The 16,531-nt window shown below is 32.6% G+C and overlaps 1 protein-coding gene across 3 annotated transcripts in view; it reads right to left on the bottom strand.

The window, feature by feature from the left end:
• LOC126775016 (uncharacterized) overlaps positions 1-16,531 on the bottom strand; it is a 68,627-nt gene that overhangs the window by 15,256 nt on the left and 36,840 nt on the right. The window lies entirely within an intron of this gene.

The raw sequence follows: 16,531 nt of genomic DNA, 5'->3' as shown, positions 1-16,531 counted from the left end.
TGATTAAGCTAAAATACTTAAGAATAATTTATGGCATATGTAATACTCTCTTATATGAAACACACACATGAATGTGTAAACAGACATTATAAGTTCTCAAGAACGTACTAAAAAACCATTATCAGCACTTAAATGTCATTTCAACCAGCAGCACTATGTTGTGTGATATTCCACTAGATTTCAGTTACGACATCATTATCGAAATAAACAAAAATATCAGCGCCTATCAAAAACCAGTCGCCTACTAAAAAAAGCACATGATAGCACAGTCTCATGCTATTCATCTTGTAGCGCATATTTATCTTGTGAACGCAAATCGCATCGTTCGTGTATTCACTTGAATGAGTTTAGAGTCTGTTTTTGCAGCTATTCTGCAACATCCTGAAACTAACCGCAAAACGATCGTGAAATTTCGAAAAGGTTTTGTTCACCATAAACTATAATAACATTTAAATGATACAGGATTTGTTGTCTCACGAGTTATGTATGTGAGTTATTACCACACACTCATGAGATATTTTACCGCCAAACAAAAATTCTTAGTATTATCTTTTTACGGTTTGAAGGGTGAGTGAACGAGTGCAACTACAACTACAAGGGACATCTTAGTAGCCAAGATTGGTGGGGCATTGATGATGTATATCATATGTTTTACAGCACTATTTTTTATGGCTGGTGGTGATCACTTATCATCAGATGTACCCATTTGTACGCCCACAAAACAATTTAAAAAAAAATAACAAGCACTTTTATGTATTAAGAAAAATCCAAAACCCTTACACGCCTTACTTGTCACACTCTACCAAACTGCAATTTATTTTGTGTTGCTATGATCCTAGTTGAAGCGCAAGTGAGCCAGTGTCATTACAGACACAAGGAAACCAAATCCTTATTACCATGGTTGGTAATATTTCTTACTAGCGCGAATGTATTTGGGCGGTATTTAAATGTCCACTAACTAGCCCCATTTTAACATAAATAAAATGTCACAGTGTTAATGAATATGATATAAAAGAGACAAATGTTTATTTTAAGCCTCAATTCGATATTTCCAAACGGTTTATCAACTGGCTTGTCCAATTATTAGTAGACAAATAGCCACGTCGACAAGACAGCGAATTTAGAAATAATTTCTAGTAATATTGAATGCATTTTGTCTGTTAAATTAGACATACTCGTATTTATAGTGACAAGCGAATAGCGATATCTTGAGCAAGACTGCGCCCTACGTTGCGCTATATGTAGTGAAAGGCCACCTTTATTGGCGCGCACGTTAATGCTGTACGAGAGCCGGACAACATCAATTAGAAGCTGTGTAACATTTTTTTAAATAAATTCCTTTGGTATGTTATAAATCAATCGTGGCATTAACGCATGTTACAATGTAGATCCCTTTTTTCGAAGAGTAAGGCGTTTTTTTTCTATAGTAGTTTTACTATGTCGAATACCGTTATAGCCTTTTTGTGGTGTTTATTTAGCACATTGATAGATTAGTAAATAAAGCATATTGAAAATACCATTAATCAAAATAATATTAAAGATTCACCAAAGAGACGAACTACACGTCAGTGGATTTGATAATTTACGGTCAAAAGCAATTGGCATTTACGTGCAATTTATTGTCAAACGGTCCCAAAAGCTAGTTATGCCACTGAACAACAGGATAGAAATCAGGATCGTATGATCTACGGCTTTACATATTTTCCAAGGCACGAGAGTGTAATACTCCCGACTTTCCAACTACATGCATTTACTTATAAATTCTTTACAAAAAAACGAACCTCATAATTTAGCCATAAAAGTTCAAAATTTCAGTGTCTTAATAGGCCATTAAAATAAAATATGATTCTAAATTACTTCATTAAAGTCGTAATATTTTACGATCAATATAAATATTTAACGATGTTTTATTAACCGCGAAGGTAGGTCAGGAATATTTTCTTGATTTTGAATATTCAATATCAAAAATAATATATATATTTTGATCATTTTATGCAATAATGTTTCTAAGTTAATAGTATTTATTTAATCATATAATAATTTTTGATTATTTATAATACAGTTTACATACGTAAACTATAAATTACATTTAAAAAAATCTTAGTAGGCACAGAGAAAAATTTTAATGTACCGTCAAAACATAGCCTTGCATTAATCTCACATTAATTACTTTAATTATCAACCTAAACTTTATTTAAGTAGCCTACAAACGCTACTAAATCGATTTACAAGATTAATTAGACGTGAAACTAGCAGGTTGTTATCAAGACTGCAGCACATACAACATTATATGTAAATGATAATTTAACTTTAAAGTTACATAAACGAATATTTTAATCATATTCGGTAGGTACTTGGTTTCCTTGGTAGGACTTTAAAGGGTGAGTGAGTACTTGTAACTACAGGCACAGGGGGTATAACATCTTAGTTCCCAAGGTTGGTGGCGCATTGGTGATGTAAGCGATGGATAACATTTCTTACAATGTCAATGTCTATGGGCGTTGGTGACCACTTATCATCAGGTTACCCATATGCTCGTCCGCCTTCCTGTTCTATAAAAAAATAAAAAAATCTCAAGATAGATTAGATACTATACAAGATACAAGATAGACTGCGCAGGATATATTATAGTTCACAAATGTGTGCGTAAACACAGATGCGCTGTCTATTTCCTAACTCTCATAATCTGATTGGACGGCAATCCGACATGGTCGGAAGGAGTTCAGGCGCAGGACAAACGGCTTTAAATGCTTTCCGATGGACGGGAGTGTATACTTCCAACTTCCAGACTCCTTGCTGCTACTTAGAATCTACGGCTTTGACCCGACCCGCGGTTGTACCGACGACCTTGGTATCTACGGCCTCAGACCAAACACTAAACCAATGTGCTAGTTATACAATTGCATATATAATAGCAATGTAAAATGTAATACAAAAGTAATAAGATTTTAATATATAAGATCATATAGAGATGATTTAAAGTCTAAACTTCATATGTTTTAACAACGGTGAACGGAAATGGATGTGTCAATTGCATGAGCATTCTCTGGAACGACCTTCGCAAGACGCTCGCCACGAACATCTTTGTAATTTAATCGTCTATACGTATTGTCTAGGCTATGTTACCTAACAATAAATTTAAAATCAATTTGCAATAAAAACGTATAATACTAAACCAAACAAAATATAATACAAGTCCTGTATCATAATTATTTAGATATATCAAAAATATTGTTAAACGTTTATTTGTATGTTGATTATTTAAGGGCTGATACTTTAGGTATATTTTTTTTCGTTGAATAATAATCCTGTAATTAATAAAAGCCTTGTAATCTTATATTGGATTTGTAATAACGTTAGTACATCGTTTGTTTAACTCAAACAAATTGTTTTGTTATTCGAACGGAATATTGTCAGACACGTTGTCAGAAAGCCAATTAATACAAATCTTGAATCTGTATATTTATTTTTCTTCTATCTTAAATGTATCTTGATCATTTTGAAAGGATATGTCGTGTTATGTATTTAGTTTAATTAAAATAATGTTCATTGATATGTGTACGATATGTCTGTAAAAGATTATGTTTAAATAGATTAACGCATAACGTTTTTTTTTAATTAATTCAATAATACCCTACGTGTTCCACGAAGGGATTACTAGTAGGATTAATTACTTTGAGTGAGTCTGTGTAAGTATATCCTTACTTATACTTATCAAGGTGTAAATATGAAAGTTTGTATGCTTTTATGTTTGTTACTCAATCACGCAAAAACTGGTGCGTGAAATTCGGAAGCCTGTATCAATTATAAAAGGATCATTAAAATATTTCAGTTATAGGGTTTTTGTTTTTTTAATGAAAATGGAACCAACCTCGAAGTTTGTTTTAAAATAAAAATAAAATAACGACTTCATCATTTTATAAGTAAACACTATTTTGTATTTAAATAATTATTTTATCAGTATTAAATAAAACATGTATAGTACATGTTTCCCACTATAAACACATGAAAGCTCAGTGATGTCTGCTCGGATATGAACTCGGTACCTTTGAGAGATATATTGACACTGGGCCATTTCGGCTCTTGATATTTGATATATAAAGTTAAAGTTAAAGTTACAGCCTGTGAATGACCCACTGCTGGGCTAAAAGCCTCCTCTCCTCTTTTTGAGGAGAAGGTTTGGAGCTTATTCCACCACGCTGCTCCAATGCGGGTTGGTAGAATACACATGTGGCAGAATTTCAGTGAAATTAGACACATGCAGGTTTCCTCACGATGTTTTCCTTCACCGTAAAGCACGAGATGAATTATAATCACAAATTAAGCACATGAAAATTCAGTGGTTCTTGCCCGGGTTTGAACCCACGATCATCGGTTAAGATTCACGCGTTCTTACCACTGGGCCATCTCGTCATTTGATATATACTATTCCTTAATTGATTTCGCTTAAAGTTAGAATACATTCGCTTTTAAAGTATTTAAAAGCGCATAGCATTATAAGGCTATTAATCCACATAACATGTATAATTAGTGAAGCTATTTTATTCAACAAATCCTTGTATCATGATATTGTTAATTAAATTTGCGAGATCCGATGTGACTTGGTGCATAGAACGTGGGGATCTTAAGAGCGAGTATAAAAAATATTGCCAATCGTTGATTTTGCAGTTGTTAATATAATTTAAAGTTTTAATTATATACAGAATATTTTTGTAAAATATGGTCAACAAGAAAAAGCAAAGAAATGAGATCACGCATTGGCGTGTAAGGGACACGAGAGTGAAATCTGAAATATAGCTCGCATTTGCCGCACTCTATGTACATTGTGAGTCGAAATCCGATAAAAAAAACTGACTTCTCACATGTTGAATTAATCTTGCTCACATGACGTCCTTGATCCAAACCATCTCAGCAGGAGATTTTTTCCCAGCAGTGGAACATTTACGGCTTTTATTATAGTAGACATTTAGTCTTACACGTTGGTGTAAAAAATTCCATCAAATATAAAATCGAGTCTCGCGTCGCAACATTGCCCGCGGCAAGGCAGCTTGGCGGTCGCCGCCTTGTGTACTTTGTCACCTTTTTACATTAATTTAATACGAAAACTATCTCCTCGTGTCGTAATAAACGATACTTATTAATTATGTCTATTTATTACATGACGTCATAAACTGAATAATATATTTATTTATTTTATTTTTTATTTATGTACCAACAGAGTATACAGAAAATTATATAAATGAAAAATGTGTACAAAGGGATAACTTATCTCTAACAAGAGATCTCTTCCAGAAACCCTGAATCTAGTGGAGAGTATTTGTAATACATATTTATGGTGTAGGTACAATATCAATTAGTTTTATATTATAAAATTCAAGTAGACTTAACGATAAATGAATATATTACACACCAAATACAAATAAATATATTAATATATACCATCATCTATAATATATATATACATTCAACTTACATAGATACAAAAAAATATATATATATATACATACATATAAAATAAATTAAACTTAAGTGGAAAGAAAGTGTTGCTTAACTCTGATTTTAAACGATCTTATTGTAACATTATTATGGAAAATGTTATCTGGAAGAGAGTTCCATATAGTATGTGTAATTGCAAATTCAAAAAGGATGTTTTTTTAGTCATTCCTCTTATTAGGAATATGCTATGAAGACTTGTTGAATAAAAATTTTAAAAAGAAAAAACACATAAATCAATAAGGATTATATACAACTGTAGTACCTACGACGATAAGCATTAAACTCAACTATCAAATCGCTTATTGTATTATTAACACTTATGTAATTAAATTAGCTGGGTTAATGACTATTATATGCATTAGTATCTTCTGTACAATTATAATCGGACAAAAAGTGTTTTAATGCCGGCAATCATTAGGGCGATATTCGTATTATTAAGAAACTACGCAAAAAGTTAATTGAATTTTGAATTGATAACAGTTCAATTCAATAGAATCGAGACGGCTCATTCGCTGTGGTAATGATTGAAACCCAGGCAAGAAACAGTGCATTTTTATTTACATACTTCATTTGTGTTTATAATTCTTGTTGTGCTCGGCGGCGAAGGAAAACATTGCAACATATTACAAATTAATCTGTTATGTGTAAATCCGACCCAAGATGAAAAATCTTAAGAAACTCCTCGAGATTAGAGGAGGTCTCTGCTTCACTTACTAGTTAAATTTAATATGAGTATAAATTTAAATGAATAAACTTTAAACAGCGCTATAAGTATATGTAGATCATTAATAAATATATACCTCTAAACAAACAACTTAAAATACTATTTTTTTTATCTTAAAGAGATTTTTTTAATCGGATTTAATATATTTTAACGGATGAAATTATAAGCTATTATAAATATTATTGGCTAATAAGTAATAAACTTATTCGTGTTCCCCTCCTCTTACAACCCGGGTTCCTTCAACGAGGCGTGAAGAGGCATCTTGCGGGCCGGCAAGGCGAAGGCGGCTAGTGCAGAACGTTTTTCCCGTCTGTACTGACCGTCGTCGCGTTTGGACTCTACTACCACTTACCATCAGGTGGAGTAGAGTCATTTGCCCTCCCAGCGAATATAAAAAAAAAATTATCGTATTTTTTTAATTATATTTAAGTGTAAAGATTACTGACTGGATATATAAACGCAAAGCCCAAACTACTGGTGCCAGCACCATGAAATTTCCTTTAACAGAAGAACAGAAAGGAAAAGGCACCAACGAAGGATGAAAATCCTTCATTTTTTATGAAAGAGCTTTAGCGTATAGTATAACTTGAGATACTGAGGCGTTTATTATTAAGAGACGGATCCAGGTATGAGACTAGCCAATACTCAAAGACCGAAGAAATACTATATATTTATTTACGACACGTCACAATCGTTTGAGTACCCTGTACTGACTGATTGATTAATGTATTATAGTAATCTAATAAGAAATTTTTATGATTTCGTCATGTCAAATATGGAGAACAACTAAAAAGGCGATGGCTGACGGCACAGAGCTATGGAAATTGCTATTTAGCAAATCTGAACTATGACGAGAGCGAAGACGCGGGTAAAACGCTAGTATATATATATAATATGTTTTACTAGTTTATTTATAATATATTTATACTAACAACACCCTTAGCCTTACGGATAGCTATTCTATAATAATAATAATAACGAATACTACCTCTACGCTTTAACAGAATATCTTTTTATAACCAGATCCGATTACAAAGTTTTCAAAGTAATAATATAAGTCGGAAGCCTTGCCAGCTGTGAACCTTTAGAGTTTTTCCCACAGTGGTCAAACAGGATGATAATGTGACTTAAGATATTTGTGGATAATAAGAAAAACATGTCCATTTGCTAGCTAGTTTATTCAAGAGTCAGTTTTGTATGACAACCCGAATGTCATGTATAACAGAGTGTTTTATCCATAGCAACACGAATGACATACATCACAAGACTGTGGTCAAGATTCAAAACCACAATTAGCGAGGCTTCCGGCTTATATTATATTACTGGAACACTTCGTAATAAGATCTAGTCATGAACAGATATGCAGTTAAAGCGTAGGGTTAGTATTCATTGATTTTGTATAAACTAGGGAAAGGTTTCACGCGGGCAGAATAATGTTCTAAATAGAACGTATAACTCTAATGATTTAGATAGAACGTCAGTAAAGCTTCCATTATGACATTTCCTGACATCTTCAACAATCAGCGTCATATTTTAGCCAATATTCCAAAAACCTTAATAAATTATTATATATTTAACTTAATATGAATCTCTCCGTCCAATGGTATTAAAATAATTTCAACGCCAAAGAATAGAATCTGTACAGCCGGGCTGATAACAAACATACAAATCAATAAACATTATCCGTATTTATAAATAAGATTTTTATATAAGTTTCTGAAAGTGCTTTACAATATAAGGACCCATGATATTCATATGGCATTGCATCTTACGTGAAAAGCCAAAAGATTATCTATGGGATAGCAGTTTCTTTTTTTTAATTCGTATAAATTAAGTATATCAGTAGTCTGCTGTATCAATTGGATATTTTAGATTGAAATCCCTGAAATATATTCATAGTCAAAAGGAAAAATGGCCTCAGCCCAGCATTGGGTCATGGACAAGCTTTTATTTGTATTAAAAACAATAAGAATGGCTGATTTAAAAAAAGGAATACCATTACATTCAATAAAACTAGAGAAAAATTGAAAAATGAAAAAAAAATTATATAAATTTATTTTTAATTATTACAACATTAATTAAAGGTTTAAAATTATATTCGTGATATAAATGTTACTTATGGTGTCTAATTAATCATAGCACGGAAAAAAAATCCTTAAGTTCAATGTTATAACGGTGATAATCCTCTAACTCCTTGACCAGTTGCCCAACTATCACCACAATTTGTTCCAACTGCATTTGCGAGAGAATGTAGTTCAAGAGCGTAGTGTAGCAACACGTCCACTGTTTTGCATATCAACGTAAAAACTTAATATATACGGAACTCTCACATCTATCACAATGTAATTAGGCTCAAATTACCTTGATTCTTCCGCAATTAAATTTCGGTGTAATAATTTCGCGCGTAAACAGCTAATTTTTTATTTTTATTTCAATATGGACTCCAATAGTTTGTAATTAAGATTGATTTTTGCTTGGGTTGTTTTGTATTGCTTTCGTTTCTTGTAGTTTTTAGTAGCAAGTGATAGTACGGTGTTAGTGTGTGATGTCATGATTAAAACAGGTAAAGGTGATCGTATCATATCAATTTATAAAAAAGAATAAATTTAAAAGTGTTTTCCAAATAAAAGTTTGATATTTGTCGTTCTCTGTCGATAGTTATATTTAAATATAAAGTTAAAAAATACTATTTATCCATTTGACATAATGTGTTTATATAAACACGTTTATATGTATTTCATTTAGAAATGTCTATTTTTTTGTTATCACTATAATATGTTTGTATGTTTTTATTTTATTGACATAGATATAGTTGCTAAATTATAATTATTTTTATTTATTTTTTTGTTATATTTCTGTCACAGAGCTTGTATGGAAGAGTTCACTGTAGCGATAAGACCACCTTTGCACGCTTTTTACCTCCTGAATATTCTGCAATAAAGTTTGCAAATAAACGGTATAAGTTTAAGTATACTTTTTTACTGTTGATTATTAATTGTAATACAATTAATAATGACATTTAATCATATTAATATTAAGATCTTCGTTGAAAAATCCTTATCATATCTCTTCATGACATTGCCGCGGTGCCGCCTTTCACCTGTTTAGTTTAAATTGTCGTCAGTCAACTCGTATCTATCGTTTTTGATTGAAAATCAAATTTATAGAAATTATCACCATTATATCATTTGTCCTTCTGTATGCTAATTACACATACTGCTAAAAAAAGACATTTCTGGTTCTTGGGCATTGGGTACTGCTCAAACTGTTTAATCATTTAGCAATTTTTTTAATAATTCGTATAAGAAAAGTCATGATAAACTTGAATGCATCCCATTCTTAATTATTAATTTATGTAAGCGGACAGGGAAATGGGCCAGCTGATTGTAAGTGGTCACCACCGCCCATATCGCACTGTAAGAAATATTAACCATTCCTGAAATTTTTGCCATAGCCAATGTGCCACTAACCTTGTGTAACAAACCTATCTAAACTACCTGCAATTAGTGACTAACGGGATTGATAAATATTTCATATTAATATTATATTTAATTTATATTGTTTTGTTTCCCCATATTTCATTGATTTTGTTATAATTTATAAATAAGTATGACGTAATATTTTTCTGTTAAGTGGTAACTCTCTTTTTAATATTTTTAACTTGGCAACATTGTTATTTAGGAAGGGCGGCAAAAAAGATTGTTAATATGGACGGACATAATAAATGGCTGCCGAACTGGATATTTGGTTTCTTTTATTTATAAACCACGCGCCGACCGCATCTACCATAATACTTGGAAACTAAGATGAAATGTCCCTTATGACTGTAGTTATACTAACTCACTCACCCTTCAAACCGTAATCCAATCCTAAGTATTGCTATTCAGCAATAAAGCTAATAATAAAATGAAGCAAATTAGTAAAAGTCATTCGTCTTATTTTTCAAAGAACTTAATTTTAAGTCTGGGAAAAAATATTTTTTAAGCATTTTCAATTGTTTGCCAAGTGGGTCATTGCTGAACGTGGAAATAATAGCAATAACGACAGTGGTAATGGAAATTCAGTTATTGCATTTAGCTCACGATCCGTATTTGTATTCTGAGTATGTGACGATGTATCATACTAGCAAAGACTAGACAAGTTTACACGTCTTAAGTTGATATGTCTATGATGATGACCACTTGCTATCAAGTGGCCCCTTGCCAGTAGGCTTACCTACCATATTTGAAAAAAAAAACTACACAAATTATAATGACCTCCGGCCCGAATTCCGATCACGGCCTGTCTCAAGCACTAGCCAGCTGCTCAGGATATATTATTGTTCCAACATAGTCTATAATATATTCCTTTATTCCCAAAGTCTGATGGGAACGATGGGATCCGATCGAAGTGAGTTCAAGACCGCATTTCTTTACATAATATTTCGATAATTATTTACTTTTTATTACGTTAAAATGTATATACTGCTGTACATTATGATTTATCAGTAACAGTAACAGCCTGTTAATGTCCCACTGCTGGGCTAAGGCCTCCTCTCCCTTTTGAGGAGAAGGTTTGGAGCTTATTCCACCACGCTGCTCCAATGCGGGTTGGTAGAATACACATGTGGCATAATTTCAATGAAATTAGACACATGCAGGTTTTCTCACGATGTTTTCCTTCACCGTCAAGCACGAGATGAATTATAATCACAAATTAAGCACATGAAAATTTAGTGGTGCTTGCGCGGGTTTGAACCCACGATGGTCAGTTAAGATTCATGCGTTCTAACCACTAGGCCATCTTGGCTTTTTTATGATTTATGTATAGTATATATTATGTATAGTATATATATTTATGTGTATGAATATATTCTCAAATACATGTGTTTCTGTGTGTGTTATGTGTAATTGCACATTATTATTTTTGTGTATGTGTAATCATATTTATTTTTGCACCCGCCTAAAAAATTCAACCCTAAGATTGTTTGAACGAAATGGCTATTAAACGAAAAGGCCGCCTTATTACACAAACGTGTGTACTTATGTTTTTTTTTATATATAGAATAGGAAGGTGGACGAGCATATGGACCACCTGATGGTAAGTGGTCACCAAACGCCCTTAGACATTGGCATTGTAAGATATGTCAACCATCGCTTATAGCCAATGCGCCACCAACCTTGGGAACTAAGATTTTATGTCCTTTATGCCTGTAATTACACTGGCTCACTCACCCTTCAAGCCGGAACACAACAATATCAAGTACTGCTGTTTTGCGGTAGAATATCTGATGAGTGGGTGGTACCTACCCAGACGGGCTTGCACAAAGCCCTACCACCAGTAAATGTATGTATTTTATGTGTGTAGTGTACAAATAAGAGTATGTATCTATCTGTTCATTTGACATTGAATTCATCCTGAGCTTTGCTTGAATATTGACAAGCCAGTAAAAAACATATTCAATATAGAACAGGTTTTTTACTAAAATATCTATAAAAAAAATAATTAAAAGTGTACTCGAACTGACTGATACACTCCACTTAACAAGAAACATGACATTTATGATGACGATATTTGGAAATGCAAACATAATTTGCGGAATCAAAGGTCACGATGCTTTATTAGGAATTGAAATTAATTGCAATGTAAACTGTAGTTTCGAATATTTTACTTTACAAATAATTTTATGAGCACTGTTTGCTGTTTTTCATTAGTCTGCTTCAAAAGCATTATTTTATTGGAAAACTAACCATATATATATACCAAAACTAGACCAGACTCTACTAGGTGTAGATCTTTGTGCAAGCCCGTCTATGTAGGTACCACCCACTTATCATATATTCTACCTCTAAAAAGCAATGCTTAGTATTGATGCGCTCCGGATTAAAGGGTGAATGGGTGTAATTACAGGCACAAGGGACATAACAACTTAGTTCCCAAGGTTGGGGGCGCATTGGCAATGTTAGGAATGGTTAATATTTTTTACATCGCCAATATCCATGGGCAGTGGTGACCAGGTAACCCATTTGCCCCTCTAACCTACCTATGACATAAAATTAAAAAAAAAAGCTTATGCAAGTTGCTATTAAAAGTTTTACTTTAAAATTATAAAGTTAATTAATAAACGTATTAAGTATAATAGTAACAACTATCTGTACCTCTGAATGATGACTTAATATTTCAAAGTCAAGCTAATAAATGGTATGGGGTTTTTTTTCAATAATTTATTAAAAGTAGCCGCCTGAAAGTAGATCAGAAGGCTAACTCCAGTCGTGTCGCCATACAGTCCCATCAGACTAGGAGTGTTAGAGTACATTATCTCCTCCGCAGCTAGTTAACGTTGAGAATGGCCGCCGATCCAGAAATTGATCAGGATGATATCGACAATGTCATTAATGTTTTACATAGTAAATCTCCCCAGAAGTATATAACATCACCCATACATGCATCGGTATATTTATATTGAATTTCTTCTTTATATTTTAACAAAACAGCGAAGTCTAAGTATATTTTGATTTATATACTTTTATACTCTGACAATGTAAAGCCATTTATGTTTACTTTGGATAAAAAGCGTGGAATTAAACAATATAAATGGATAATTGGTTGAAACTTAATAGTAATGATGAGTGAATGACTTAATGTAGAGTCCGTATAAAAAGTAAAACTATAGAGTTTTTTAGAACTACAAGAACGATTGTAGAATTTTTTTTTTTTTTTTCTTGTCATTTTTCACACACGGCCATCTGATCCCAAATTAAGCTTGTACAAAGCTTGTGCTATGGAAACCAGACAACTGATATACTACATATACTACTTTTCTTTTTGTAAATACATACTTATATAGATAATTACACCCAGACTCAGGACAAACAGACATATTCATGCACACAAATGTCTGTCCTGGGTGGGAATCGAACCCACAACCTTCGGCGTGAAAGGCAAGTGTTCTACCAACCACGCCAACCGGCTCGATTTGATTAATATTATAATATAACAATTTACAAACGCTTTCTTAGAGACTGTAAAAACCCCAATGTTGAGCTATCGCCTCCCTCTTTTTGAGGAGAAAGTTTAATTTTGACACCTCCTAGAGCCAAGTAATTGAATAAAGTAATCGCAATATTTATGTATATAGTAAATTAAATTAAATCTTTTTTTAGAAGCTATAATTCATAATATAGAGAAATCAAGCAACATTAAATCCTATTACAAAACCTTACAAACACATTACAGACGAATATATTTTTTAAAAGCAAAACGTTGTCTTCGATTGATTGACCTTAAGTGTTTATTCGCGACGCGTAATCGCTAAGAACGAGACAGGTATCTAGATTGAAGAATATCTTGAGCACTTTGGCTTTTATGTATTCTCGGTGTCATTTTATGTGTTCGATTTAGGGTTCTGTAGAGTTCACAGTCATTGAAATTAAAAAAAAAAACTTTTTATGTAAGTACAATTCTCTTTCAAGATGGTTTTTTTTAACGTTTACCGGTTCAGAATGAGGTTTTAAATGAAGAGCCAGCAAGTCAGCAGCTAATCATAATACACATATCTTAATTGTACAATAAATGTCACATCGTCGTAACAGCCTGTGTATTTCCCACTTCTGGGCTTAGCCCAGGCCTCCTCTTCTTTTTTGAGGAGAAGGTTTTAGAGCTTATTCCGCCACGCTGTTCAAATGCGGATTAATGGAATACACATATGAGAATTTTAGTGAAATTAGACACATGCTTTTGCTATGAGAGGGGTTTAGAAGCAAACCTGTGACATCGCTAAGCGTCCCATATGCTGTTAAGCTGTGAATACATTTTATCTTGAATTACTAGTTTAGAGGAAGGAGGTATTTGGTACCCTTTTCTGTACACCTGATAACGTACAAAACATCATAATGATCGGTTAAGTAGTTAAGATGTAATGAAGCGTCACACACAGACAAACAAATAAACTCACTTTCGCATTTATTATATTAGTAAGGATTACTTTTATTGTTATAGCCGAGTTGGCCCAGTGGTAAGAACGCGTGAATCTTAACCGATGATCGTGGGTTCAAACCCGGGCAAGCACCACTGAATTTTCATGTACTTAATTTGTGATTATAATTCATCTCGTGCTTTACGGTGAAGGAAAACATCGTGAGGAAACCTGCATGTGTCTAATTTCACTGAAATTCTGCCACATGTTTATTCTACCAACCCGCACTGGAGCAGCGTGGTGAAATAAGCTCCAAACCTTCTCCTCAATAAAGGGAAAGCCTTTAGCCCTATGGGACATTCATAGGTTGTTACGGTTACGGTAGCAAAACACGTCCTCTATAAATCTTATAACACTTACACCAATCAAAAGACAAAACAGCCTAGATTTATTTTTAAAAATTTACATAGTACATAATTACGTTTAATTTAAAAGAAACAAAAGATTCATTCTTGAATCCTAATGCAAATTATAAGAAACAAAGATTAGAATCATTGTTTCCTGCAGCTCTAACGAAGTTTAGATTACATCGTGACTTAGAAATTACGCAACTGTTATACTGTATGGTAATTGTTTATGGTGTTCTCTATAGTAAATAGAGTGAGAAAATTGCACTCAGGAGCTATGGCACTTACATTTTATCATCATGTAACATTTTCAATAATAATAAAAAAAAACATAAAATCTCCCAAACACACTGACACACATTCACACACATACAACTCATAGTACATACGTTTTTACGTTTCGACAAACGATGCAATATACATTTAGATAACGACAAGCATACCTAATAGTCTGAATAAATATTAATTGCAACAATTATTGTAAATATATATACTATATATACTTGATGGTGGGGCGGAAGGCTTTGTTAAAGCCCGTCTGGGTAGATTGCCACCACCCACTAATCAGATATTCTACCATTAAACAGCAATACTCAGTGTTGTTGTGTTTCGATTTGAAGGGTGAGCCAGTGTAACTACAATAGACATAATATCTTAGTTCCCAAATGTGGTTTCACATTGATTACAACGACATATATATTGGGCAGTGGTGACCGCTTACCATCAGATGTCCCATTTACACGACCGCATATTTATTTAAGATATGGAAAATAAAAAAACAAAAATCAGTCGTGTGTTTTAATAAATGACTAATTTTTTTCACAGTATGTAAATGACGCTATTAAATGTTTCCATAACTTATATACGCCATTTTGTGTGAATATTCTTTAAGATATTTTAAATTTAAATTGAATAGACTTTTAAAGTAATTAACATCGTAATTACTGGTTTCCGAAGAAATGAATATTGTTAAGCGGTAAATAATTTGCTATTTTGTAAGTTTAAATGAGGCAACAGACTACAAGATTAATGTGTTTATAATTATTAATCTCTACTTAATAATATCAATGAGAAAGTGTTTGTTTGTCTTTTTACGCAATAACGGAAAAACGGATCGACGTGATTTTGACGGAGAGTGAAGCAGGTCACAAAGAAAAGTAATCGCCTGTAAATATCCCACTGCTGGGCTAAGGCCTTCGTTCCTGTTTGGGAGAAGGTTTTACAAACTGCTCAAATGTGGACTTGAAACAATTTTTTTACCGACCTTTACCTATTTATTTATTTTAAATATTTTAGGGTTTAAATATTGTTACAATTTGTAATTGTAGAAATTAGAATGACAAAATCTAATAAGTTTTATTCACTTTTGTTATCACTTTTTAACTTTACTTGATAGGCTTAGAAAAGAGAAAGTGTTTGGCATATTATTAGAATTTGGTTTTGTTCGAGGACCCAAGGACATATATATAAAAAAAATAAAAAACTAATATTTATCACGTTTTCAGTCTAAGCGAATATCAGCAACATGATTGTATTAATTATAATGATTGAATATAAATGTTTGCATTAACTCGAAACGAATTTCCATTGTTTGTAATTCGTTAGAATTAATGCATATGTGATGTTATTATGTTAATGGATATATTCTTTTTAAAAGTGCTTTTAAGCTCTTTCAAACCCAAAAAAAACAGGTCTTTTTGTCCTCTATAGAGCGCCATATTACATTTAAGGGTGACTACATAGCTTACAATTAGCGGACGATCATGGCGCTTCTAAGAACAAAAGAAAAAAAATAAGTACGATTACTTACTTGGTTACCATGACGTGTCCAATTGGATCTTATCCAAATGAACAAGTTAAGTTTCCGAATTCAGTTTGTTGCGTACCACATAGTTAGTAATACTCGTATTTGAGTTTGGCTCCCCACTATAAACTTAAATATTGGTCTTCCAATTTATTGAGCAATGAACGACTGTTTTATTATATAAAACGTGGTTAAATTAATTTAAT

This window comes from Nymphalis io, chromosome 17, assembly GCF_905147045.1.
Source record: "Nymphalis io chromosome 17, ilAglIoxx1.1, whole genome shotgun sequence".
NCBI lineage: Eukaryota > Metazoa > Arthropoda > Insecta > Lepidoptera > Nymphalidae > Nymphalis > Nymphalis io.
This window is presented reverse-complemented; position numbering and strand designations above follow the sequence as displayed.